Here is a 27,146-nt window from a genome sequence, read left to right on the forward strand (position 1 = left end):
AGTTCTAGCTCTAAGGACTGTTTAAAACGTAAGTACACCTAAAGCAAGTCGAAATGTTACCAACATTAGTACAGTTAAAGCATGTTGACCTGTACTCAACAGCAGTACAGTTTAAGCATGTACATCTGTACTCAACAGCAGTACAGTTAAAGCATGTACATCTGTACTCAACAGCAGTACAGTTAAATCATGTAGACCTGTACTCAACAACAGTACAGTTAAAGCATTTACATCTGTACTCAACAGCAGTACAGTTAAATCATGTAGACCTGTACTCAACAACAGTACAGTTAAAGCATGTACATCTGTACTCAACAGCAGTACAGTTAAAGCATGTACATCTGTACTCAACAGCAGTACACTTAAAGCATGTGCATCTGTACTCAACAGCAGTACAGTTAAAGCATGTAGACCTTTGCTCAACAACAGTACAGTTAAAGCATGTACATCTGTACTCAACAGCAGTACAGTTAAAGCATGTACATCTGTACTCAACAGCAGTACACTTAAAGCATGTACATCTGTACTCAACAGCAGTACAGTTAAAGCATATAGACCTTTGCTCAACAGCAGTACAGTTAAATCGTGTAGACCTGTGCTCAACAGTAGTACAGTTAAATCGTGTAGACCTGTGCTCAACAGCAATACAGTTAAATCGTGTAGACCTGTGCTCAACAGCAATACAGTTAAGCCGTGTAGACCTGTACTCAACAATACAACAGTTAAAGTGTGTGGACCTGTACTCAACAGCAGTGCAGTCAAAGTGTGTGGTCCTGTGCTCAACAGCAGTGCAGTTAAAGTGTGTGCTCCTGTGCCCAACAGCAGTACGGTTAAAGCATGTAGACCTGTACTCACCGGCAGTACAGTTAAAGCATGTAGACCTGTGCTCAACAGCAGTACAGTTAAAGCATGTAGACCTGTGCTCAACATCAGTACAGTTAAAGCATTGAGACCTGTACTCAACAGCAGTACAGTTAAAGTGTGTGCTCCTGTGCCCAACAGCAGTGCAGTTAAAGCATGTAGACCTATGCTCAACAGCAGTACAGTTAAAGCATGTAGACCTGTGCTCAACAGCAGTACAGTTAAGACATGAGATCCTGTAGTCAACTGTACCATAGTTAAAGCATGTAAACCTGTACTCAACAACCGTACAGTTAAAGCATGTAGACCAATGCTCAACAACAGTACAGTTAAAGCATGTAGACCTATGCTCAACAGTAGAACAGTTAAAGCATGCAGACCTGTGCTCAACAGCGGTACAGTTAAAGTGTGTGCTCCTGTGCCCAACAGCAGTGCAGTTAAAGCATGTAGACCTATGCTCAACAACAGTACAGTTAAAGCATGCAGACCTATGCTGAACAACAATACAGTTAAGTCATTTGGTCCTGTAGTCAACTGTACTATAGTTAAAGCATGTAGACCTGTACTCAACAACAGTACAGTTAAAGCATGTAGACCTATGCTCAACAACAGTACAGTTAAAGCATGTAGATCTGTGCTCAACAGCAGTACAGTTAAGACATTTGGTCCTGTAGTCAACTGTACTATAGTTAAAGCATGTAGACCTGTACTCAACAACCGTACAGTTAAAGCATGTAGACCTGTGCTCAACAACAGTACAGTTAAGACATGTCGTCCTGTAGTCAGCTGTACTATAGTTAAAGCATGTAGACCTGTAGTCAACTGTACTACATTTAAAGCATTTACATCTTTGCTTAACAGCAGTACAGTTAAAGCATTTACATCTTTGCTTAACAGCAGTACAGTTAAATCGAGTAGACCTGTACTCAACAACAGTACAGTTAAAGCATGTAGACCAATGCTCAACAACAGCACAGTTAAAGCATGTAGACCTATGCTCAACAGTAGTACAGTTAAAGCATGCAGACGTGTGCTCAACAGCAGTACAGTTAAGACATGTGGTCCTGTAGTCAACTGTACTATAGTTAAAGCATGTAGACCTGTACTCAACAACAGTACAGTTAAAGCATGTAGACCTATGCTCAACAACAGTACAGTTAAAGCATGTAGATCTGTGCTCAACAGCAGTACAGTTAAGACATGTGGTCCTGTAGTCAACTGTACTATAGTTAAAGCATGTAGACCTGTGCTCAACAGCAATACAGTTAAAGCATGTAGACCTGTGCCCAACAGCAGTACAGTTCAAGCATGTAGACCTGTGCTCAACAGCAGTACAGTTAAGACATGTGGTCCTGTAGTCAACTGTACTATAGTTAAAGCATGTAAACCTGTAGTCAACAGCAGTACAGTTAAAGCATGTAAACCTGTACTCAACAACAGTACAGTTCAAGCATGTAGACCTGTGCTCAACAACAGTACAGTTAAAGCATGTAGACCTATGCTCAACAGTAGTACACTTAAAGCATGCAGACCTGTGCTCAACAGCAGTACAGTTAAGGCATGTAGACCTATGCTCAACAACAGTACAGTTAAGACATGTGGTCCTGTAGTCAACTGTACTATAGTTAAAGCATGTAGACCTGTACTCAACAACCGTACAGTTAAGGCATGTAGACCTATGCTCAACAACAGTACAGTTAAAGCATGTGGATCTGTGCTCAACAGCAGTACCGTTAAGACATGTGGTCCTGTAGTCAACTGTACTATAGTTAAAGCATGTAGACCTGTACTCAACAACAGTACAGTTAAGGCATGTAGACCTATGCTCAACAACAGTACAGTTAAAGCATGTGGATCTGTGCTCAACAGCAGTACAGTTAAGACATGTGGTCCTGTAGTCAACTGTACTATAGTTAAAGCATGTAGACCTGTACTCAACAACAGTACAGTTAAGGCATGTAGACCTATGCTCAACAACAGGACAGTTAAAGCATGTAGATCTGTGCTCAACAGCAGTACAGTTAAGACATTTGGTCCTGTAGTCAACTGTACTATAGTTAAAGCATGTAGACCTGTACTCAACAACCGTACAGTTAAAGCATGTAGACCTGTGCTCAACAGCAGTACAGTTAAGACATGTCGTCCTGTAGTCAACTGTACTATAGTTAAAGCATGTAAACCTGTATTCAACAGCAGTACAGTTAAAGCATGTAAACCTGTACTCAACAACAGTACAGTTCAAGCATGTAGACCTGTGCTCAACAACAGTACAGTTAAAGCATGTAGACCTATGCTCAACAGTAGTACACTTAAAGCATGCAGACCTGTGCTCAACAGCAGTACAGTTAAGACATGTGGTCCTGTAGTCAACTGTACTATAGTTAAAGCATGTAGACCTGTACTCAACAACAGTACAGTTAAGGCATGTAGACCTATGCTCAACAACAGTACAGTTAAGACATGTGGTCCTGTAGTCAACTGTACTATAGTTAAAGCATGTAGACCTGTACTCAACAACCGTACAGTTAAGGCATGTAGACCTATGCTCAACAACAGTACAGTTAAAGCATGTGGATCTGTGCTCAACAGCAGTACAGTTAAGACATGTGGTCCTGTAGTCAACTGTACTATAGTTAAAGCATGTAGACCTGTACTCAACAACAGTACAGTTAAGGCATGTAGACCTATGCTCAACAACAGTACAGTTAAAGCATGTGGACCTGTGCTCAACAGCAGTACAGTTAAGACATGTGGTCCTGTAGTCAACTGTACTATAGTTAAAGCATGTAGACCTGTACTCAACAACAGTACAGTTAAGGCATGTAGACCTATGCTCAACAACAGGACAGTTAAAGCATGTAGATCTGTGCTCAACAGCAGTACAGTTAAGACATTTGGTCCTGTAGTCAACTGTACTATAGTTAAAGCATGTAGACCTGTACTCAACAACCGTACAGTTAAAGCATGTAGACCTGTGCTCAACAGCAGTACAGTTAAGACATGTCGTCCTGTAGTCAACTGTACTATAGTTAAAGCATGTAGACCTGTAGTCAACTGTACTACATTTAAAGCATTTACATCTTTGCTCAACAGCAGTTCAGTGAAAGCATTAACACCTATGCTCAACAACAGTACAGTTAAATCGAGTAGACCTCTACTCAACAGCAGTACAGTTAAAGCATATAGACCTGTAGTCAATAGCAGTACAGTTAAAGTGTGTAGACCTGTAGTCAACAGCAGTACAGTTAAAGCATATAGACCTGTGCTCAACAGCAGTACAGTTAAAGTGTGTAGACCTGTAGTCAACAGCAGTACAGTTAAAGCGTGTAGACCTGAGCTCAACAACAGTACAGTTAAAGTGTATAGACCTGTAGTCAACAGCAGTACAGTTAAAGTGTGTAGACCTGTAGTCAACAGCAGTACAGTTAAAGCATGTAGACCTGTGGTCAACAACAGTACAGGTATTAGATATACCCACACTTTCCGAGGTGTGTCGCTCAATACTCCTACTGTTTGAGTCGTGTGGCCTCTGAGGCGCGAGCCGAGGAGACCACACGACTCAAACAGTAGGGGTATCGAGCGACACACCCGAGGAAGTGTAGGTATATCTGACTTATACCTCACTTCTGGTCGAGATACGAGTTTACTATAACACTTTATATTCTAAGAATGACAAAAAATGTATTTGTTTTCCATCTGTTTCATTTATTTTTAGCCCACTGGTTAAGACCCTTAAATGTCCCGCGTCTATAGTCTGTTTGCAGTGAAAACGTACAGATGAATTTCACTTTTAACAAAAAAGTAATCAAATAAAGTGAAATTAAGATTGCGAATCTCATAATTTGACCTTGCCAAATGAACATTTCAGAATTATATTCAACTAAGAATAAAATTTGTTTAACAAATGATCATAGTTTCAAATCAATATTATTGGTTTGTATTACAATTTTAAGGGGGTAAGCGCAGTAGTTGGAACAGTGAAACAAATGCCCGTGCGGTACGTAATGAGCGTTAACTTCGACCAAACCTACATGTTCTCGGTGTTTCATTTAATGCGCATACCCCCTTATAATACAAACCAATAACAGCGCTTTGAAACTATGATCGTTTGTTAAACAACTTTTATCCTAAGCTGAATATAATTCTGAGATTTAAATGTTCAATAGGCAAGGTAAAATTATGGGGATTTGCAATCTTAGTTTCACTTTATTTGATTTACTTTTTTTAAGTGATATTCATCGGTACGTTTTCACTGCAAACAGACTATAAGCAGTCCATTGCACCTGCATGCACGGGCTTGCACGATTTCACACGATTTTAAAAACCAGTTCGGGCGCGAGAATGATTTCAAGTAGCCCCAAATATGCGCAATATTACTGATAATTGACATTTGTATGGGCAGACCAATGCGCATGCGTTCTCTGACTCGCATGTGGCATAGAAAACATTTGGAAGATCACACGTTCGTCGGCCATGGATGCGGAAGAGTGGACAGAGATTATTTCTCAAATTGACAGTTCGTTAGCGTCACATTTCGACCTGGATGATAAGGAAGATTTTGAAACAATCGAAATCTCAATGTGAGTCCATTGAAATAGAATTATATTTCGCCGTTTGTTGTGTCTTTATTGCTTCGGTATACCCTAGTGAAAAAGTGTAGGTGAATCATTGATACACCTACACTTTTGACAGGTGTACCGGTCAATACACCTACACTTTTAACAAGGAAACCAAGGCAACGAGACCGGAAGTGGGGCATAATTAAAGCATGTAGACCTGTGCTCAACAACAGTACAGTTAAATCATGTAGACCTGTAATCAACAACAGTACAGTGAAAGTGTGTAGACCTGTGCTTAACAAAAGTACAGTTAAAGCATTTACATCTGTACTCAACAGCAGTACAGTTAAAGCATGTACATCTGTACTCAACAGCAGTACAGTTAAATCATGTAGACCTGTAGTCAACAGCAGTACAGTTAAAGCATATAGACCTCCAGAAGTCAACACTAGTACAGTTAAAGTGTGTGGACCTGTAGTCAACAGCAGTACAGTTAAAGCATGTAGACCTGTAGTAAACACTAGTACAGTTTATGTGTGTCGAACTGTAGTTAACAGCAGTACAGTTAAAGCATGTAGACCTGTAGTCAACAGCAGTACAGTTAAAGCATGTAGACCTGTAGTCAACAGCAGTACAGTTAAAGCATGTAGACCTGTAGTCAACAACAGTACAGTTAAGGCATGTAGACCTATGCTCAACAACAGTACAGTTAAAGCATGTGGATCTGTGCTCAACAGCAGTACAATTAAGACATGTGGTCCTGTAGTCAACTGTACTATAGTTAAAGCATGTAGACCTGTGCTCAACAACAGTACAGTTAAGGCATGTAGACCTATGCTCACCAACCGTACAGTTAAAGCATGTAGACCTGTGCTCAACAACAGTACAGTTAAGACATGTCGTCCTGTAGTCAACTGTACTATAGTTAAAGCATGTAGACCTGTAGTCAACTGTACTACATTTAAAGCATTTACATCTTTGCTCAACAGCAGTTCAGTGAAAGCATTAACACCTATGCTCAACAACAGTACAGTTAAATCGAGTAGACCTCTACTCAACAGCAGTACAGTTAAAGCATATAGACCTGTAGTCAATAGCAGTACAGTTAAAGTGTGTAGACCTGTAGTCAACAGCAGTACAGTTAAAGCATATAGACCTGTGCTCAACAACAATACAGTTAAAGTGTGTAGACCTGTGCTCAACAACAGTACAGTTAAAGTGTGTAGACCTGTAGTCAACAGCAGTACAGTTAAAGCGTGTAGACCTGAGCTCAACAACAGTACAGTTAAAGTGTATAGACCTGTAGTCAACAGCAGTACAGTTAAAGTGTGTAGACCTGTAGTCAACAGCAGTACAGTTAAAGCATGTAGACCTGTGGTCAACAACAGTACAGGTATTAGATATACCCACACTTTCCGAGGTGTATCGCTCAATACTCCTACTGTTTGAGTCGTGTGGCCTCTGAGGCGCGAGCCGAGGAGACCACACGACTCAAACAGTAGGGGTATTGAGCGACACACCGAGGAAGTGTGGGTATATCTGACTTATACCTCACTTCTGGTCGAGATACGAGTTTACTATAACACTTTATATTCTAAGAATGACAAAAAATGTATTTGTTTTCCATCTGTTTCATTTATTTTTAGCCCACTGGTTAAGACCCTCAAATGTCCCGCGTCTATAGTCTGTTTGCAGTGAAAACGTACAGATGAATTTCACTTTTAACAAAAAAAGTAATCAAATAAAGTGAAATTAAGATTGCGAATCTCATAATTTGACCTTGCCAAATGAACATTTCAGAATTATATTCAACTAAGAATAAAATTTGTTTAACAAATGATCATAGTTTCAAATCAATATTATTGGTTTGTATTACAATTTTAAGGGGGTAAGCGCAGTAGTTGGAACAGTGAAACAAATGCCCGTGCGGTACGTAATGAGCGTTAACTTCGACCAAACCTACATGTTCTCGGTGTTTCATTTAATGCGCATACCCCCTTATAATACAAACCAATAACAGCGCTTTGAAACTATGATCGTTTGTTAAACAACTTTTATCCTAAGCTGAATATAATTCTGAGATTTAAATGTTCAATAGGCAAGGTAAAATTATGGGGATTTGCAATCTTAGTTTCACTTTATTTGATTTACTTTTTTTAAGTGATATTCATCGGTACGTTTTCACTGCAAACAGACTATAAGCAGTCCATTGCACCTGCATGCACGGGCTTGCACGATTTCACACGATTTTAAAAAACCAGTTCGGGCGCGAGAATGATTTCAAGTAGCCCCAAATATGCGCAATATTACTGATAATTGACATTTGTATGGGCAGACCAATGCGCATGCGTTCTCTGACTCGCATGTGGCATAGAAAACATTTGGAAGATCACACGTTCGTCGGCCATGGATGCGGAAGAGTGGACAGAGGATTTTCTTTCTCAAATTGACAGTTCGTTAGCGTCACATTTCGACCTGGATGATAAGGAAGATTTTGAAACAATCGAAATCTCAATGTGAGTCCATTGAAATAGAATTATATTTCGCCGTTTGTTGTGTCTTTATTGCTTCGGTATACCCTAGTGAAAAAGTGTAGGTGAATCATTGATACACCTACACTTTTGACAGGTGTACCGGTCAATACACCTACACTTTTAACAAAGGAAACCAAGGCAACGAGACCGGAAGTGGGGCATAATTAAAGCATGTAGACCTGTGCTCAACAACAGTACAGTTAAATCATGTAGATCTGTAGTCAACAGCAGTACAGTTAAAGTGTGTAGACCTGTAGTCAACAGCAGTACAGATAAAGCATGTAGACCTGAGCTCAACAACAGTACAGTTAAAGCATGTAGACCTGTGCTCAACAGCAGTACAGTTAAAGCATGTAGACCTGTAATCAATAACAGTACAGTGAAAGTGTGTAGACCTGTGCTCAACAAAAGTACAGTTAAAGCATTTACATCTGTACTCAACAGCAGTACAGTTAAAGCATGCACATCTGTACTCAACAACAGTACAGTTAAATCGAGTAGACCTCTACTCAACAGCAGTACAGTTAAAGCATGTAGACCTCCAGAAGTCAACACTAGTACAGTTAAAGTGTGTGGACCTGTAGTCAACAGCAGTACAGTTAAAGCATGTAGACCTGTAGTCAACAGCAGTACAGTTAAAGCATGTAGACCTGTAGTCAACAGCAGTACAGTTAAAGCATGTAGACCTGTAGTCAACAACCGTACAGTTAAAGCATGTAGACCTATGCTCAACAACAGGACAGTTAAAGCATGTAGATCTGTGCTCAACAGCAGTACAGTTAAGACATGTGGTCCTGTAGTCAACTGTACTATAGTTAAAGCATGTAGACCTGTACTCAACAACCGTACAGTTAAAGCATGTAGACCTGTGCTCAACAACAGTACAGTTAAGACATGTCGTCCTGTAGTCAACTGTACTATAGTTAAAGCATGTAGACCTGTAGTCAACTGTACTACATTTAAAGCATTTACATCTTTGCTCAACAGCAGTTCAGTGAAAGCATTAACACCTATGCTCAACAACAGTACAGTTAAATCGAGTAGACCTCTACTCAACAGCAGTACAGTTAAAGCATATAGACCTGTAGTCAATAGCAGTACAGTTAAAGTGTGTAGACCCGTAGTCAACAGCAGTACAGTTAAAGCATATAGACCTGTGCTCAACAACAGTACAGTTAAAGTGTGTAGACCTGTAGTCAACAACCGTACAGTTAAGGCATGTAGACCTATGCTCAACAACAGTACAGTTAAAGCATGTGGATCTGTGCTCAACAGCAGTACAGTTAAGACATGTGGACCTGTAGTCAACTGTACTATAGTTAAAGCATGTAGACCTGTACTCAACAACAGTACAGTCAAAGGCATGTAGACCTATGCTCAACAACAGTACAGTTAAAGCATGTGGATCTGTGCTCAACAGCAGTACAGTTAAGACATGTGGTCCTGTAGTCAACTGTACTATAGTTAAAGCATGTAAACCTGTACTCAACAGCAGTACAGTTAAAGCATGTAAACCTGTGCTCAACAACAGTACAGTTAAAGCATGTAGACCTGTGCTCAACAACAGGACAGTTAAAGCATGTAGATCTGTGCTCAACAGCAGTACAGTTAAGACATGTGGTCCTGTAGTCAACTGTACTATAGTTAAAGCATGTAGACCTGTACTCAACCACCGTACAGTTAAAGCATGTAGACCTGTGCTCAACAACAGTACAGTTAAGACATGTCGTCCTGTAGTCAACTGTACTATAGTTAAAGCATGTAGACCTGTAGTCAACTGTACTACATTTAAAGCATTTACATCTTTGCTCAACAGCAGTTCAGTGAAAGCATTAACACCTATGCTCAACAACAGTACAGTTAAATCGAGTAGACCTCTACTCAACAGCAGTACAGTTAAAGCATATAGACCTGTAGTCAATAGCAGTACAGTTAAAGTGTGTAGACCTGTAGTCAACAACAGTACAGTTAAAGTGTGTAGACCTGTAGTCAACAGCAGTACAGTTAAAGCGTGTAGACCTGAGCTCAACAACAGTACAGTTAAAGTGTATAGACCTGTAGTCAACAGTACAGTTAAAGCAGTACCTGTAGTCAACAGCAGTACAGTTAAAGCATGTAGACCTGTGGTCAACAACAGTACAGGTATTAGATATACCCACACTTTCCGAGGTGTGTCGCTCAATACTCCTACTGTTTGAGTCGTGTGGCCTCTGAGGCGCGAGCCGAGGAGACCACACGACTCAAACAGTAAGGGTATTGAGCGACACACCGAGGAAGTGTGGTATATCTGACTTATACCTCACTTCTGGTCGAGATACGAGTTTACTATAACACTTTATATTCTAAGAATGACAAAAAATGTATTTGTTTTCCATCTGTTTCATTTATTTTTAGCCCACTGGTTAAGACCCTCAAATGTCCCGCGTCTATAGTCTGTTTGCAGTGAAAACGTACAGATGAATTTCACTTTTAACAAAAAAGTAATCAAATAAAGTGAAATTAAGATTGCGAATCTCATAATTTGACCTTGCCAAATGAACATTTCAGAATTATATTCAACTAAGAATAAAATTTGTTTAACAAATGATCATAGTTTCAAATCAATATTATTGGTTTGTATTACAATTTTAAGGGGGTAAGCGCAGTAGTTGGAACAGTGAAACAAATGCCCGTGCGGTACGTAATGAGCGTTAACTTCGACCAAACCTACATGTTCTCGGTGTTTCATTTGATGCGCATACCCCCTTATAATACAAACCAATAACAGCGCTTTGAAACTATGATCGTTTGTTAAACAACTTTTATCCTAAGCTGAATATAATTCTGAGATTTAAATGTTCAATAGGCAAGGTAAAATTATGGGGATTTGCAATCTTAGTTTCACTTTATTTGATTTACTTTTTTTAAGTGATATTCATCGGTACGTTTTCACTGCAAACAGACTATAAGCAGTCCATTGCACCTGCATGCACGGGCTTGCACGATTTCACACGATTTTAAAAACCAGTTCGGGCGCGAGAATGATTTCAAGTAGCCCCAAATATGCGCAATATTACTGATAATTGACATTTGTATGGGCAGACCAATGCGCATGCGTTCTCTGACTCGCATGTGGCATAGAAAACATTTGGAAGATCACACGTTCGTCGGCCATGGATGCGGAAGAGTGGACAGAGGATTTTCTTTCTCAAATTGACAGTTCGTTAGCGTCACATTTCGACCTGGATGATAAGGAAGATTTTGAAACAATCGAAATCTCAATGTGAGTCCATTGAAATAGAATTATATTTCGCCGTTTGTTGTGTCTTTATTGCTTCGGTATACCCTAGTGAAAAAGTGTAGGTGAATCATTGATACACCTACACTTTTGACAGGTGTACCGGTCAATACACCTACACTTTTAACAAAGGAAACCAAGGCAACGAGACCGGAAGTGGGGCATAATTAAAGCATGTAGACCTGTGCTCAACAACAGTACAGTTAAATCATGTAGATCTGTAGTCAACAGCAGTACAGTTAAAGTGTGTAGACCTGTAGTCAACAGCAGTACAGATAAAGCATGTAGACCTGAGCTCAACAACAGTACAGTTAAAGCATGTAGACCTGTGCTCAACAGCAGTACAGTTAAAGCATGTAGACCTGTAATCAATAACAGTACAGAGAAGGTGTGTAGACCTGTGCTCAACAAAAGTACAGTTAAAGCATTTACATCTGTACTCAACAACAGCAGTTACAGTTAAAGCATGCACATCTGTACTCAACAACAGTACAGTTAAATCGAGTAGACCTCTACTCAACAGCAGTACAGTTAAAGCATGTAGACCTCCAGAAGTCAACACTAGTACAGTTAAAGTGTGTGGACCTGTAGTCAACAGCAGTACAGTTAAAGCATGTAGACCTGTAGTCAACAGCAGTACAGTTAAAGCATGTAGACCTGTAGTCAACAGCAGTACAGTTAAAGCATGTAGACCTGTGCTCAACAACAGTACAGTTAAAGCATGTAGACCTATGCTCAACAACAGGACAGTTAAAGCATGTAGATCTGTGCTCAACAGCAGTACAGTTAAGACATGTGGTCCTGTAGTCAACTGTACTATAGTTAAAGCATGTAGACCTGTACTCAACAACCGTACAGTTAAAGCATGTAGACCTGTGCTCAACAACAGTACAGTTAAGACATGTCGTCCTGTAGTCAACTGTACTATAGTTAAAGCATATAGACCTGTAGTCAACTGTATTACATTTAAAGCATTTACATCTTTGCTCAACAGCAGTTCAGTGAAAGCATTAACACCTATGCTCAACAACAGTACAGTTAAATCGAGTAGACCTCTACTCAACAGCAGTACAGTTAAAGCATATAGACCTGTTGTCAATAGCAGTACAGTTAAAGTGTGTAGACCTGTAGTCAACAGCAGTACAGTTAAAGCATATAGACCTGTGCTCAACAACAGTACAGTTAAAGTGTGTAGACCTGTAGTCAACAGCAGTACAGTTAAAGCGTGTAGACCTGAGCTCAACAACAGTACAGTTAAAGTGTATAGACCTGTAGTCAACAGCAGTACAGTTAAAGTGTGTAGACCTGTAGTCAACAGCAGTACAGGTATTAGATATACCCACACTTTCCGAGGTGTGTCGCTCAATACTCCTACTGTTTGAGTCGTGTGGCCTCTGAGGCGCGAGCCGAGGAGACCACACGACTCAAACAGTTAGGGTATTGAGCGACACACCGAGGAAGTGTGGGTATATCTGACTTATACCTCACTTCTGGTCGAGATACGAGTTTACTATAACACTTTATATTCTAAGAATGACAAAAAATGTATTTGTTTTCCATCTGTTTCATTTATTTTTAGCCCACTGGTTAAGACCCTCAAATGTCCCGCGTCTATAGTCTGTTTGCAGTGAAAACGTACAGATGAATTTCACTTTTAACAAAAAAGTAATCAAATAAAGTGAAATTAAGATTGCGAATCTCATAATTTGACCTTGCCAAATGAACATTTCAGAATTATATTCAACTAAGAATAAAATTTGTTTAACAAATGATCATAGTTTCAAATCAATATTATTGGTTTGTATTACAATTTTAAGGGGTAAGCGCAGTAGTTGGAACAGTGAAACAAATGCCCGTGCGGTACGTAATGAGCGTTAACTTCGACCAAACCTACATGTTCTCGGTGTTTCATTTAATGCGCATACCCCTTATAATACAAACCAATAACAGCGCTTTGAAACTATGATCGTTTGTTAAACAACTTTTATCCTAAGCTGAATATAATTCTGAGATTTAAATGTTCAATAGGCAAGGTAAAATTATGGGGATTTGCAATCTTAGTTTCACTTTATTTGATTTACTTTTTTTAAGTGATATTCATCGGTACGTTTTCACTGCAAACAGACTATAAGCAGTCCATTGCACCTGCATGCACGGGCTTGCACGATTTCACACGATTTTAAAAACCAGTTCGGGCGCGAGAATGATTTCAAGTAGCCCCAAATATGCGCAATATTACTGATAATTGACATTTGTATGGGCAGACCAATGCGCATGCGTTCTCTGACTAGCATGTGGCATAGAAAACATTTGGAAGATCACACGTTCGTCGGCCATGGATGCGGAAGAGTGGACAGAGGATTTTCTTTCTCAAATTGACAGTTCGTTAGCGTCACATTTCGACCTGGATGATAAGGAAGATTTTGAAACAATCGAAATCTCAATGTGAGTCCATTGAAATATAATTATATTTCGCCGTTTGTTGTGTCTTTATTGCTTCGGTATACCCTAGTGAAAAAGTGTAGGTGAATCATTGATACACCTACACTTTTGACAGAATAATACCAGTCAATACACCTACACTTTTAACAAAGGAAACCAAGGCAACGAGACCGGAAGTGGGGCATAATTAAAGCATGTAGACCTGTGCTCAACAACAGTACAGTTAAATCATGTAGATCTGTAGTCAACAGCAGTACAGTTAAAGTGTGTAGACCTGTAGTCAACAGCAGTACAGATAAAGCATGTAGACCTGAGCTCAACAACAGTACAGTTAAAGCATGTAGACCTGTGCTCAACAGCAGTACAGTTAAAGCATGTAGACCTGTAATCAATAACAGTACAGTGAAAGTGTGTAGACCTGTGCTCAACAAAAGTACAGTTAAAGCATTAACATCTGTACTCAACAGCAGTGCAGTTAAAGCATGTACATCTGTACTCAACAACAGTACAGTTAAATCGAGTAGACCTCTACTCAACAGCAGTACAGTTAAAGCATGTAGACCTCCAGAAGTCAACACTAGTACAGTTAAAGTGTGTGGACCGGTAGTCAACAGCAGTACAGTTAAAGCATGTAGACCTGTAGTCAACAGCAGTACAGTTAAAGCATGTAGACCTGTAGTCAACAGCAGTACAGTTAAAGCATGTAGACCTGTAGTCAATAGCAGTACAGTTAAAGCATGTAGACCTGTAGTCAACAGCAGTACAGTTAAAGCATGTAGACCTGTAGTCAACACTAGTACAGTTAAAGTGTGTCGACCTGTAGTCAACAGCAGTACAGTTAAAGCATGTAGACCTGTAGTCAACACTAGTACAGTTAAAGTGTGTGGACCTGTAGTCAACAGCAGTACAGTCAAAGCATGTAGACCTGTAGTCAACACTAGTACAGTCAAAGCATGTAGACCTGTAGTCAACACTAGTACATGTAAATCATGTAGACCTGTAGTCAACAGCAGTACAGTTAAAGTGTGTTGACCTCCCGAAGTCAACTGTAGTACAGTTAAAGTGTGTCGACCTGTAGTCAACAGCAGTAGAGTTAAAGCATGTAGACCCGTAGTCAAAACTAGTACAATTTTAGTGTGTCGACCTGTAGTCAACAGCAGTACAGTTAAAGCATGTAGACCTGTAGTCAACACTAGTACAGTGAAAGTGTGTCGACCTGTAGTCAGCAGCAGTAGAGTTAAAGCATGTAGACCTCCCAAAGTCAACACTAGTACAGTTAAAGTGTCTCGATCTGTAGTCAACAGCAGTACAGTTAAAGCATGTAGTCCTCCCGAAGTCAACACTTGTATAGTTAAAGTGAGTCGACCTGTGCTCAACAACAGTACAGTAAAAGTGTGTAGACCTGTAGTCAACAGCAGTACAGTTAAAGTGTGTCGACCTGTGCTCAACAACATTACAGTTAAAGTGTGTGGACCTGTAGTCAACAGCAGTACAGTTAAAGCATGTAGACCTGTAGTCAACACTAGTACAGTTAAAGTGTGTAGACCTGTAGTCAACAATAGTACAGTTAAAGCATGTAGACCTGTAGTCAACAGCAGTACAGTTAAGACATGTGACCTGTAGTCAACAATAGTACAGTTAAAGCATTCAGACCTTAAAGCACAGCTCAACCTGTACAGTCAACAACAGTCACAGTTAAAGCATGTAGACCTGTGCTCAACAACAGTACAGTTCAAGGCATGTAGACCTGTGCTCAACAACAGTACAGTTAAATCATGTAGATCTGTGCTCAACAGCAGTACAGTTAAGACATGTGGTCCTATAGTCAACTGTACTATAGTTAAAGCATGTAAACCTGTGCTCAACAGCAGTACAGTTAAAGCATGTAGACCTGTGCTCAACACTAGTACCGTTAAAGTGAGTGGACCTGTAGTCAACAGAAGTACAGTTAAAGTATGTAGAGCTGGAGTCAACACTTGTACAGTTAAAGCATGTAGACCTCCAGAAGTCAACAATAGTACAGTTAAAATGTGTCGACCTGTAGTCAACAGCAGTACATTTAAAGCATGTAGACCTGTAGTCAGCACTAGCACAGCGAAAGTGTGTCGACCTGTAGTCAACAGCAGTACAGTTAAAGCATGTAGACCTCCATAAGTCAACAATAGTACAGTTAAAGTGTGTCGACCTGTAGTCAACAGCAGTAGAGTTAAAGCATGTAGACCTGTAGTCAACACTAGTACAATGAAAGTGTGTCGACCTGTAGTCAGCAGCAGTACAGTTAAAGCATGTAGACCTGTAGTCAACAACAGTACAGTTAAAGCATGTAGACCTGTAGTCAACAGCAGTACAGTTAAAGTATGTAGACCTGTAGTCAACAGCAGTACAGTTAAAGCATGTAGACGTGTAGTCGGCAGCAGTACAGTTAAAGCATGTAGACCTCCCAAAGTCAACACTAGTACAGTTAAAGTGTGTCGATCTGTAGTCAACAGCAGTACAGTTAAAGCATGTAGACCTGTAGTCAACAGCAGTACAGTTAAAGCATGTAGACCTGTAGTCAACAGCAGTACAGTTAAAGCATGTAGACCTGTAGTCAACAGCAGTACAGTTAAAGCATGTAGTCCGGTAGTCAACACTAGTACAGTTAAAGTGTGTCGACCTGTAGTCAACAGCAGTACAGTTAAAGCATGTAATCCTCCTGAAGTCAACACTAGAATAGTTAAAGTGTGTCTACCTGTGCTCAACAACAGTACAGTTAATGTGTGTAGACCTGTAGTCAACAGCAGTACAGTTAAAGTGTGTCGACCTGTGCTCAACAACATTACAGTTAAAATGGGTGGACCTGTAGTCAACAGCAGTACAGTTAAAGCATGTAGACCTGTAGTCAACAGCAGTACAGTTAAAGCATGTAGTCCGGTAGTCAACACTAGTACAGTGAAAGTGTGTCGACCTGTAGTCAACAGCAGTACAGTTAAAGCATGTACTCCTCCTGAAGTCAACACTAGTATAGTTAAAGTGTGTCTACCTGTGCTCAACAACAGTACAGTTAATGTGTGTAGACCTGTAGTCAACAGCAGTACAGTTAAAGTGTGTAGACCTGTACTCAACAACATTACAGTTAAAATGGGTGGACCTGTAGTCAACAGCAGTACAGTTAAAGCATGTAGACCTGTAGTCAACAGCAGTACAGTTAAAGCATGTAGACCTCCAGAAGTCAACACTAGTACAGTTAAAGTGTGTGGACCTGTAGTCAACAGAAGTACAGTTAAAGCATGTAGACCTGTAGTCAACACTTGTACAGTTAAAGCATGTAGACCTCCAGAAGTCAACAATAGTACAGTTAAAGTGTGTAGACCTGTAGTCAACAGCAGTACAGTTAAAGCATGTAGACCTGTAGTCAACACTAGTACAGTGAAAGTGTGTAGACCTGTAGTCAACAGCAGTACAGTTAAAGCATGTAGACCTCCAGAAGTCAACACTAGTACAGTTAAAGTGTGTCGACCTGTAGTCAACAGAAGTACAGTTAAAGTATGTAGACCTGTAGTCAACACTTGAACAGTTAAAGCATGTAGACCTCCCGAAGTCAACAATAGTACAGTTAAAGTGTGTAGACCTGTAGTCAACAGCATTAGAGTTAAAGAATCTAGACCTGTAGTCAACACTAGTACAGTTAAAGTATGTCGACCTGTAGTCAACAGCAGTACAGTTAAAGCATGTAGACCTCCCGAAGTCAACACTAGTACAGTTAAAGTGTGTCAGACCTGTAGTCAACAGCAGTACAGTTAAAGCATGTAGACCTGTAGTCAACAGCAGTACAGTTAAAGCATGTAGACCTGTAGTCAACAGCAGTACAGTTAAAGCATGTAGACCTGTAGTCAACAGCAGTACAGTTAAAGCATGTAGACCTGTAGTCAACAGCAGTACAGTTAAAGCATGTAGACCTGTAGTCAACACTAGTACAGTTAAAGTGTGTCGACCTGTAGTCAACAGCAGTACAGTTAAAGCATGTAGACCTGTAGTCAACACTAGTACAGTTAAAGTGTGTGGACCTGTAGTCAACAGCAGTACAGTGAAAGCATGTAGACCTGTAGTCAACACTAGTACAGTCAAAGCATGTAGACCTGTAGTCAACACTAGTACATGTAAATCATGTAGACCTGTAGTCAACAGCAGTACAGTTAAAGTGTGTTGACCTCCCGAAGTCAACTGTAGTACAGTTAAAGTGTGTCGACCTGTAGTCAACAGCAGTAGAGTTAAAGCATGTAGACCCGTAGTCAAAACTAGTACAATTTTAGTCTGTCTACCTGTAGTCAACAGCAGTACAGTTAAAGCATGTAGACCTGTAGTCAACACTAGTACAGTGAAAGTGTGTCGACCTGTAGTCAGCAGCAGTAGAGTTAAAGCATGTAGACCTCCCAAAGTCAACACTAGTACAGTTAAAGTGTCTCGATCTGTAGTCAACAGCAGTACAGTTAAAGCATGTAGTCCTCCCGAAGTCAACACTAGTACAGTTAAAGTGTGTCGACCTGTAGTCAACAGCAGTACAGTTAAAGCATGTAGACCTGTAGTCAACACTAGTACAGTTAAAGTGTGTCGACCTGTAGTCAACAGCAGTTCAGTTAAAGCATGTAGACCTCCCGAAGTCAACATTAGTACAGTTAAAGAGTGTCGACATGTAGTCAACAGCAGTACAGTTAAAGCATGTAGACCTGTAGTCAACTGCTGTACAGTTACAGCATGTACACCTGTCGTCAACACTAGTACAGTTAAAGCATGTAGACCTGTAGTGAACACTAGTACAGTTAAAGTGTGTCGACCTGTCGTCAACAGAAGTACATTTAAAGCATGTAGACCTTCCGAAGTCAACACTAGTACATTTAAAGCATGTAGACCTCCAGAAGTCAACACTAGTACTGTTAAAGTGTGTCGACCTGTAGTCAACAGCAGTACAGTTAAAGTATGTAGACCTGTAGTCAACACTAGTACAGTTAAAGTGTGTGGACTTGTAGTCAACATCAGTATAGTTAAAGCATGTAGACCTGTAGTCAACACTAGTACAGTTAAAGTGTGTGGACCTGTAGTCAACAGCAGTACAGTTAAAGCATGTAGACCTGTAGTCAACACTAGTACAGTTAAAGTGTGGAGACCTGTAGTCAACACTAGAACAGTTAAAGTGTGTAGACCTGTAGTCAACAGCAGTACAGATAAAGCATGTAGACCTCCAGAAGTCAACACTAGTACAGTTAAAAGTGTGTCGACCTGTAGTCAACATACGTGCAGTTAAAGTGTTTCGACCTGTAGTCAACAGCAGTACAGTTAAAGCATGTAGACTTGTAGTCAACACTAGTACAGTTAAAGCATGTAGACCTCCAGAAGTCAACATTAGCACGGTTAAAGTCTGTGGACCTGTACTCAACAGCAGTACAGTTAAAGCATGTAGACCTGTAGTCAACACTAGTACAGTTAAAGCATGTAGACCTGTAGTCAACAGCAGTACAGTTAAAGCATGTAGACGTGTAGTCAACATTAGTACAGTTAAAGTGTGTCGACCTGTAGTCAACACTAGTACAGTTAAAGTGTGTCGACCTGTAGTCAACACTAGTACAGTTAAAGCATGTAGACCTGTAGTCAACACTAGTACAGTTAAAGTGTGTGTACCTGTAGTCAACAGAAGAACATTTAAAGCATGTAGACCTCCCGAAGTCAACACTAGTACAGTTAAAGCATGTAGACCTCCAGAAGTCAACACTAGTACAGTTAAAGTGTGTAGACCTGTAGTCAACAGCATTAGTACAGTTAAAGCATGTAGACCTCAACCAGTTAAAGACCTGTAGTCAACAGCAGTACAGTTAAAGTGTGTCGACCTGTAGTCAACAGCAGTACAGTTAAAGTGTGTCGACCTGTAGTCAACAGCAGTACAGTTAAAGCATGTAGACCTGTAGTCAACACTAGTACAGTTAAAGTATGTCGACCTGTAGTCAACAGCAGTACAGTTAAAGCATGTAGATGTAGTCAACGAAGTCAACACTAGTACATTTAAAGCATGTAGACCTCAACAGAAGTCAACACTAGTAAACAGTTAAAGCATCAGACCTGTAGTCAACACTAGTACAGTTAAAAGTGTGTAGACCTGTAGTCAACAGCAGTACAGTTCAAAAGCATGTGTCCTGAAGTCAACACTAGTACAGTTAAAGTGTGTCGACCTGTAGTCAACACAGCACAGTTAAACATGTTAAAGTCAGTTAAAGTGTGTAGACCTGTAGTCAACAGCAGTACAGTTAAAGCATGTCGACCTGTAGTCAACACTAGTACAGTTAAAGTGTGTCGACCTGTAGTCAACACTAGTACAGTTAAAGCATGTAGACCTGTAGTCAACACTAGTACAGTTAAAGTGTGTCGACCTATAGTCAACAGCAGTACAGTTAAAGCATGTAGATCTCCAGAAGTCAACATTAGTACAGTTAAAGTGTGTCGACCTGTAATCAACACTAGTACAGTTTAGGTGTGTGTACCTGTAGTCAACAGAAGAACATTTAAAGCATGTAGACCTCCCGAAGTCAACACTAGTACAGTTAAAGCATGTAGACCTCCAGAAGTCAACACTAGTACAGTTAAAGTGTGTCGACCTGTAGTCAACATTAGTACAGTTAAAGTATGTAGACCTGTAGTCAACACTAGTACAGTTAAAGTGTGTAGACTTGTAGTCAACAGCAGTACAGTTAAAGCATGTAGACCTCCCGAAGTCAAAACTAGTACAGTTAAAGTGTGTCAACCTGTAGTCAACAGCAGCACAGTTATAGCACTTAAACCTCCCGAAGTCAACACTAGTACAGTTAAAGTGTGTGAAACAGTAGTCAACAGCAGTACAGTTAAAGCATGAAGACCTGTAGTCAACACTAGTACAGTTAAAGTGTGTAGACCTGTAGTCAACAGCCGTACAGTTAAAGCATGTAGACCTCCAGAAGCCAACACTCGTACAGTTAAAGTGTGTCGACCTGTAGTCAACAGCAGTACAGTTAAAGTGTGTCGACCTGTAGTCAACAGCAGTACAGTTAAAGCATATAGACCTGTAGTCAACACTAGTACAGTTAAAGTGTGTAGACTTGCAGTACAGTAAAGCATGTAGACCTGTAGTCAACAGCAGCAGTTAAAGTGTGTCGAGTTAAAGCAGCACAGTTAAAGCACGTAAACCTCCCGAAGTCAACACTAGTACAGTTAAAGTGTGTGGACCTGTAGTCAACAGCAGTACAGTTAAAGCATGTAGACCTGTAGTCAACACTAGTACAGTTAAAGTGTGGGGACCAGTAGTCAACACTAGTACAGTTAAAGTGTGTCGACCTGTAGTCAACAGCAGTACAGTTAAAGGATGTAGACCTGTAGTCAACACCAGTACAGTTAAAGCATGTAGACCTCCAGAAGTCAACATTAGTACAGTTAAAGAGTGTCGACATGTAGTCAACAGCAGTACAGTTAAAGGATGTAGACCTGTAGTCAACTGCTGTACAGTTTCAGCATGTAGACCTGTCGTCAACACTAGTAGAGTTAAAGCATGTAGACCTGTAGTCAACAGCAGTACAGTTAAAGCATGTAGACCTGTAGTGAACACTAGTACAGTTAAAGTGTGTCGACCTGTAGTCAACACTAGTACAGTTAAAGCATGTAGACATGTAGTCAAGACTAGTACAGTTAAAGTGTGTCGACCTGTACTCAACACTAATGCGGTTAAAGTGTGTCGACCTGTCGTCAACAGAAGTACATTTAAAGCATGTAGACTTGTAGTCAACAGCAGTACAGTTAAAGGATGTAGACCTCCAGAAGTCAACACTAGTACAGTTAAAGTGTGTCGACCTGTAGTCAACAGCAGTACAGTTAAAGCATGTAGACCTGTAGTCAACACTAGTACAGCTAAAGTTTATCGACCTGTAATCAACAGCAGTACAGTTAAAGCATGTAGACCTCCCGAAGTCAACACTAGTACATTTAAAGCATGTAGACCTCCAGAAAACAACACTAGTAAAGTTAAAGAAAGTAGACCTGTACTCAACACTAGTAGAGTTAAAGTGTGTAGACCTGTAGTCAACAGCAGTACAGTTAAAGCATGTAGACCTCCCGAAGTCAACACTAGTAGAGTTAAAGTGTGTCGACCTGTAGTCAACAGCAGCACAGTTAAAGCATGTAAACCTCCCGAAGTCAACACTAGTACAGTTAAAGTGTGTGGACGTGTAGTCAACAGCAGTACAGTTAAAGCATGTAGACCTGTAGTCAACATTAGTAGAGTTAAAGTGTGTCGACCTGTAATCAACACTAGAACAGTTAAAGCATGTAGACATGTAGTCAACACTAGTACAGTTAAAGTGTGTCGACCTGTAGTCAACAGCAGTACAGTTAAAGCATGTAGACCTCCAGAAGTCAACACTAGTACAGTTAAAGTGTGTCGACTTTTAGTCAACACTAGTACAGTTAAAGTGTGTGGACCTGTAGTCAACAGAAGTACATTTAAAGCATGTAGACCTCCCGAAGTCAACACTAGTACATTTAAAGCATGTAGACCTCCAGAAGTCAACACTAGTACAGTTAAAGTGTGTCGACCTGTAGTCAACAGCAGTACAGTTAAAGTATGTAGACCTGGAGTCAACACTAGTACAGTTAAAGTGTGTAGACTTGTAGTCAACAGCAGTATAGTTAAAGCATGTAGACCTGTAGTCAACACTAGTACAGTTAAAGTGTGTGGACCTGTAGTCAACAGCAGTACAGTTAAAGCATGTAGACCTGTAGTCAACACTAGTACAGTTAAAGTGTGGAGACCTGTAGTCAACACTAGAACAGTTAAAGTGTGTCGACCTGTAGTCAACAGCAGTAGAGTTAAAGCATGTAGACCTCCCAAAGTCAACACTAGTACAGTTAAAGTGTGTCGACCTGTAGTCAACAGCAGTACAGTTAAAGCATGTGGACCTCCAGAAGTCAACATTAGTACAGTTAAAGTGTGTGGACCTGTACTCAACAGCAGTACAGTTAAAGCATGTCGACCTGTAGTCAACAGCAGTACATTTTAAGCATGTAGACCTGTAGTCAACAGCAGTACAGTTAAAGCATGTAGACCTCCAGAAGTCAACACTAGTAGAGTTAAAGTGTGTCGACCTGTAGTCAACAGCAGTACAGTTAAAGCATGTAGACCTGTAGTCAACATTAGTACAGTTAAAGAGAGTCGACATGTAGTCAACAGCAGTACAGTTAAAGCATGTAGACCTGTAGTCAACTGCTGTACAGTTACAGCATGTACACCTGTCGTCAACACTAGTACAGTTAAAGCATGTAGACCTGTAGTGAACACTAGTACAGTTAAAGTGTGTCGACCTGTAGTCAACACTAGTACAGTTAAAGCATGTAGACATGTAGTTAACACTAGTACAGTTAAAGTGTGTCGACCTGTACTCAACACTAATACGGTTAAAGTGTGTCGACCTGTCGTCAACAGAAGTACATTTAAAGCATGTAGACTTGTAGTCAACAGCAGTACAGTTAAAGCATGTAGACCTCCAGAAGTCAACACTAGTACAGTTAAAGTGTGTAGACCTGTAGTCAACAGCAGTACAGTTAAAGCATGTAGACCTGTAGTCAACAGCAGTACAGTTAAAGTGTGTCGACCTGTAGTCAACAACAGTACAGTTAAAGCATGTAGACCTGTAGTCAACAGCAGTACAGTTAAAGTGTGTCGACCTGTAGTCAACACTAGTACAGTTACAGCATGTAGACATGTAGTCAACACTAGTACAGTTAAAGTGTGTCGACCTGTAGTCAACACTAGTACAGTTAAAGCATGTAGACCTCCAGAAGTCAACACTAGTAAAGTTAAAGTTTGTCGACCTTTAGTCAACACTAGTACAGTTAAAGTGTGTACACTTGTAGTCAACAGCAGTACAGTTAAAGCATGTAGACCTCCCAAAGTCAACACTAGTAGAGTTAAAGTGTGTCGACCTGTACTCAACAGCAGCACAGTTAAAGCACGTAAACCTCCCGAAGTCAACACTAGTACAGTTAAAGTGTGTCGACCTGTAGTCAACAGCAGTACGGTTAAAGCATGTAGACCTGTAGTCAACACTAGTACAGTTAAAGCATGTAGACCTCCAGAAGCCAACACTCGTACAGTTAAAGTGAGTCGACCTGTTGTCAACAGCAGTACAGTTAAAGTGTGTCGACATGTAGTCAACAGCAGTACAGTTAAAGTATGTAGACCTGTAGTCAACACTAGTACAGTTAAAGTGTGTGGACTTGTAGTCAACATCAGTATAGTTAAAGCATGTAGACCTGTAGTCAACACTAGTACAGTTAAAGTGTGTCGACCTGTAGTCAACATTAGTACAGTTAAAGTATGTAGACCTGTAGTCAACACTAGTACAGTTAAAGTGTGTAGACTTGTAGTCAACAGCAGTACAGTTAAAGCATGTAGACATCCCGAAGTCAACACTAGTACAGTTAAAGTGTGTCGACCTGTAGTCAACACTAGTAAAGTTAAAGTATGTCGACCTGTAGTCAACACTAGTACAGTTAAAGCATGTAGACCTCCAGAAGTCAACACTAGTACAGTTAAAGTGTGTCGACCTGTAGTCAACACTAGTAAAGTTAAAGTATGTCGGCCTGTAGTCAACACTAGTACAGTTAAAGCATGTAGACATGTAGTCAACACTAGTACAGTTAAAGTGTGTCGACCTGTAGTCAACACTAGTACGGTTAAAGTGTGTCGACCTGTAGTCAACACTAGTACAGTTAAAGCATGTAGACCTCCAGAAGTCAACACTAGTAAAGTTAAAGTGTGTCGACCTGTAGTCAACAGCAGTACAGTTAAAGTATGTAGACCTGTAGTCAACACTAGTAAAGTTAAAGTGTGTAGACTTGTAGTCAACAGCAGTACAGTTAAAGCATGTAGACCTCCCGAAGTCAACACTAGTAGAGTTAAAGTGTGTGGACCTGTAGTCAACAGCAGTACAGTTAAAGTGTGTCGACCTGTAGTCAACAGCAGTAGAGTTAAGGTGTGTGAACCTGTAGTCAACAGCAGTATAGTAAAAGCATGTAGACATGTAGTCAACACTAGTATAGTTAAAGCATGTAGACCTGTAGTCAACAGCAGTACAGTTAAAGCATGTAGACCTCCAGAAGTCAACACTAGTACAGTTAAAGTGTGTCGACCTGTAGTCAACAGCAGTACAGTTAAAGCATGTAGACCTGTAGTCAATACTAGTACAGTTAAAGTGTGTGGATCTGTAGTCAACTGTACTACAGTTAAAGCATGTAGATCTGTAGTCATCAGCAGTACAGTTAAAGCATGTAGACCTGTAGTCAACACTAGTACAGTTAAAGTGTGTCGACCTGTAGTCAACACTAGTACAGTTAAAGTGTGTCGACCTGTAGTCAACACTAGTACAGTTAAAGCATGTAGACCTGTAGTCAACACTAGTACAGTTAAAGTGTGTCGACCTGTAGTCAACACTAGTACAGTTTAAGTGTGTCGACCTGTAGTCAACAGCGGTATAGTTAAAGCATGTAGACCTGTAGTCAACACTAGCACAGTTAAAGTGTGTCGACCTGTAGTCAACAGCAGTACAGTTAAAGTGTGTAGACCTGTAGTCAACAGCAGTACAGTTAAAGTGTGGGGACCTGTAGTCAACAGCAGTACAGTTAAAGCATGTGGACCTGTAGTCAACAGCAGTACAGTTAAAGCATGTGGACCTGTAGTCAACAGCAGTACAGGTAAAGTTTGTGGCCCTGTTGTCAACAGCAGTACAGTTAAAGCATGTAGACCTGTAGTCAACAGCAGTACAGTTAAAGCATGTAGACCTCCCGAAGTCAACACTAGTACAGTTAAAGTGTGTCGACCTGTAGTCAACAGCAGTACAGTTAAAGCATGTAGACCTGTAGTCAATACTAGTACAGTTAAATCGTGTAGACCTGTAGTCAACAGTACTACAGTTAAGATATAAAGGCTCCGTACTCAACAGCAGTGGAGGTAAAGCATGTGATCCTGTACTCACCAGTACTACAGCTGGGACAACATCGTTAAGAAAGACAGCATATATGGTGAAGAATACTGTGGTATCACCTAAACTTGAACACACGTTCACTACCGACCTATACAGACACAATGTTTAAACATGTGCCATGGGGACCAATTTGGGACAACCCTTTTGTCTGAATAAACTCCACATTCCAAGTGCTCTTTATACTTGAGCCATGACATGTATATGTTTAACATTCCAAGTGCTCTTTATACTTGAGCCATGACATGTATATGTTTAACATTCCAAGTGCTCTTCATACTTGAGCCATGGCATGTATATGTTTAACATTCCAAGTGCTCTTTATACTTGAGCCATGACATGTATATGTTTACAATCACTAAACATGCCATAACCTGCACGATGCTAATCCCAGTCGTAAAACCTATTTTGTTATGGATTGAATGTCAACCATCCTGAGCGAACTTGTGCAACTATATGACTTCTCATTATTACTGTTGTTTACATTCCTTAATCAATGTAAGTTCAATGACCTTGGATATTTACACTTTGGTTCCCCTCTTAGCCAAGCTATGGTTAGGCTAGGTGCACCGGGGCACCAAAACAATAACTACTATGACAATGAGCTGATCTGGCACATAACCATTTTGGTATATGTCTATACTTGTATACTATCAAACGTACTGTACAACCAATGCGTTGTTTCAAGTATTTCACCATAAACCGTTATGCTAGCATTTATTTAAGAGTGTGTAAACAAAATAATCTAGGCACAAGAGTCTGTGTCCCACTTGAATTATGAAGAGATGTTAAAACCCACCATTTGTTATTCTCCATGCAGCTTACTTGCTGTCAGTAATAGGCGAAAGGAAACATCCCAGGCACTTGTACATCACAAACGAAAAAATGTATGGAAGTCAGTTCTTATTAATTATTTAGGAAACCATTCCATCACTGGCTGCTTATGGTCAGAACCTTTGATGATGATAATATTTGACTGTTTGAGACCTTTTTGGTCGGCCATTTTGTTTTTATGACGTCACATAGGTGACATAATCGACTGTTGAACCCTTAAGCCCCACCCTCCTTCGGGAGTCCCCTTCCGGCCCAGGTGTATGTGACCTTCAGGTTGACATCATTTCACAGGGGGGCAATGTAACGAGCTGACCTTGGGACTTTCCCAGAGGTATTTTTAGACTCATGTGTGGCCAATATAAGGCTCCTGAACAGTCCTCATGTCATTCAGTGGCCAGAGAGAACGTCTCTTCTCCGTGAAAAACCATTATATGCTCTTGACTCTACTGGCTGTTGGCTGTTTATAGATAGAAAATGGATATGACTAGTATTAGAGAAAACAGAAAGGATTTTATTCACATCTTAGAGAAAAAACAAAAAGAAGTGGAGCTGCTCTCTGACACTGCCTCGTGTATGCTGTTCATTGTCGATGTCTGGGGTGATGACTACG

At 40.3% G+C, this 27,146-nt stretch overlaps 1 protein-coding gene across 4 annotated transcripts in view; it reads right to left on the reverse strand.

Annotated features, from left to right (window-relative positions):
* Positions 1–27,146, reverse strand: part of LOC124286831 (acetylcholinesterase-like) — a 130,549-nt gene that overhangs the window by 8,282 nt on the left and 95,121 nt on the right. The window lies entirely within an intron of this gene.

Source organism: Haliotis rubra, unplaced genomic scaffold, assembly GCF_003918875.1.
Source record: "Haliotis rubra isolate DU_JTF1 unplaced genomic scaffold, ASM391887v1 Scf392, whole genome shotgun sequence".
Lineage (NCBI taxonomy): Eukaryota > Metazoa > Mollusca > Gastropoda > Lepetellida > Haliotidae > Haliotis > Haliotis rubra.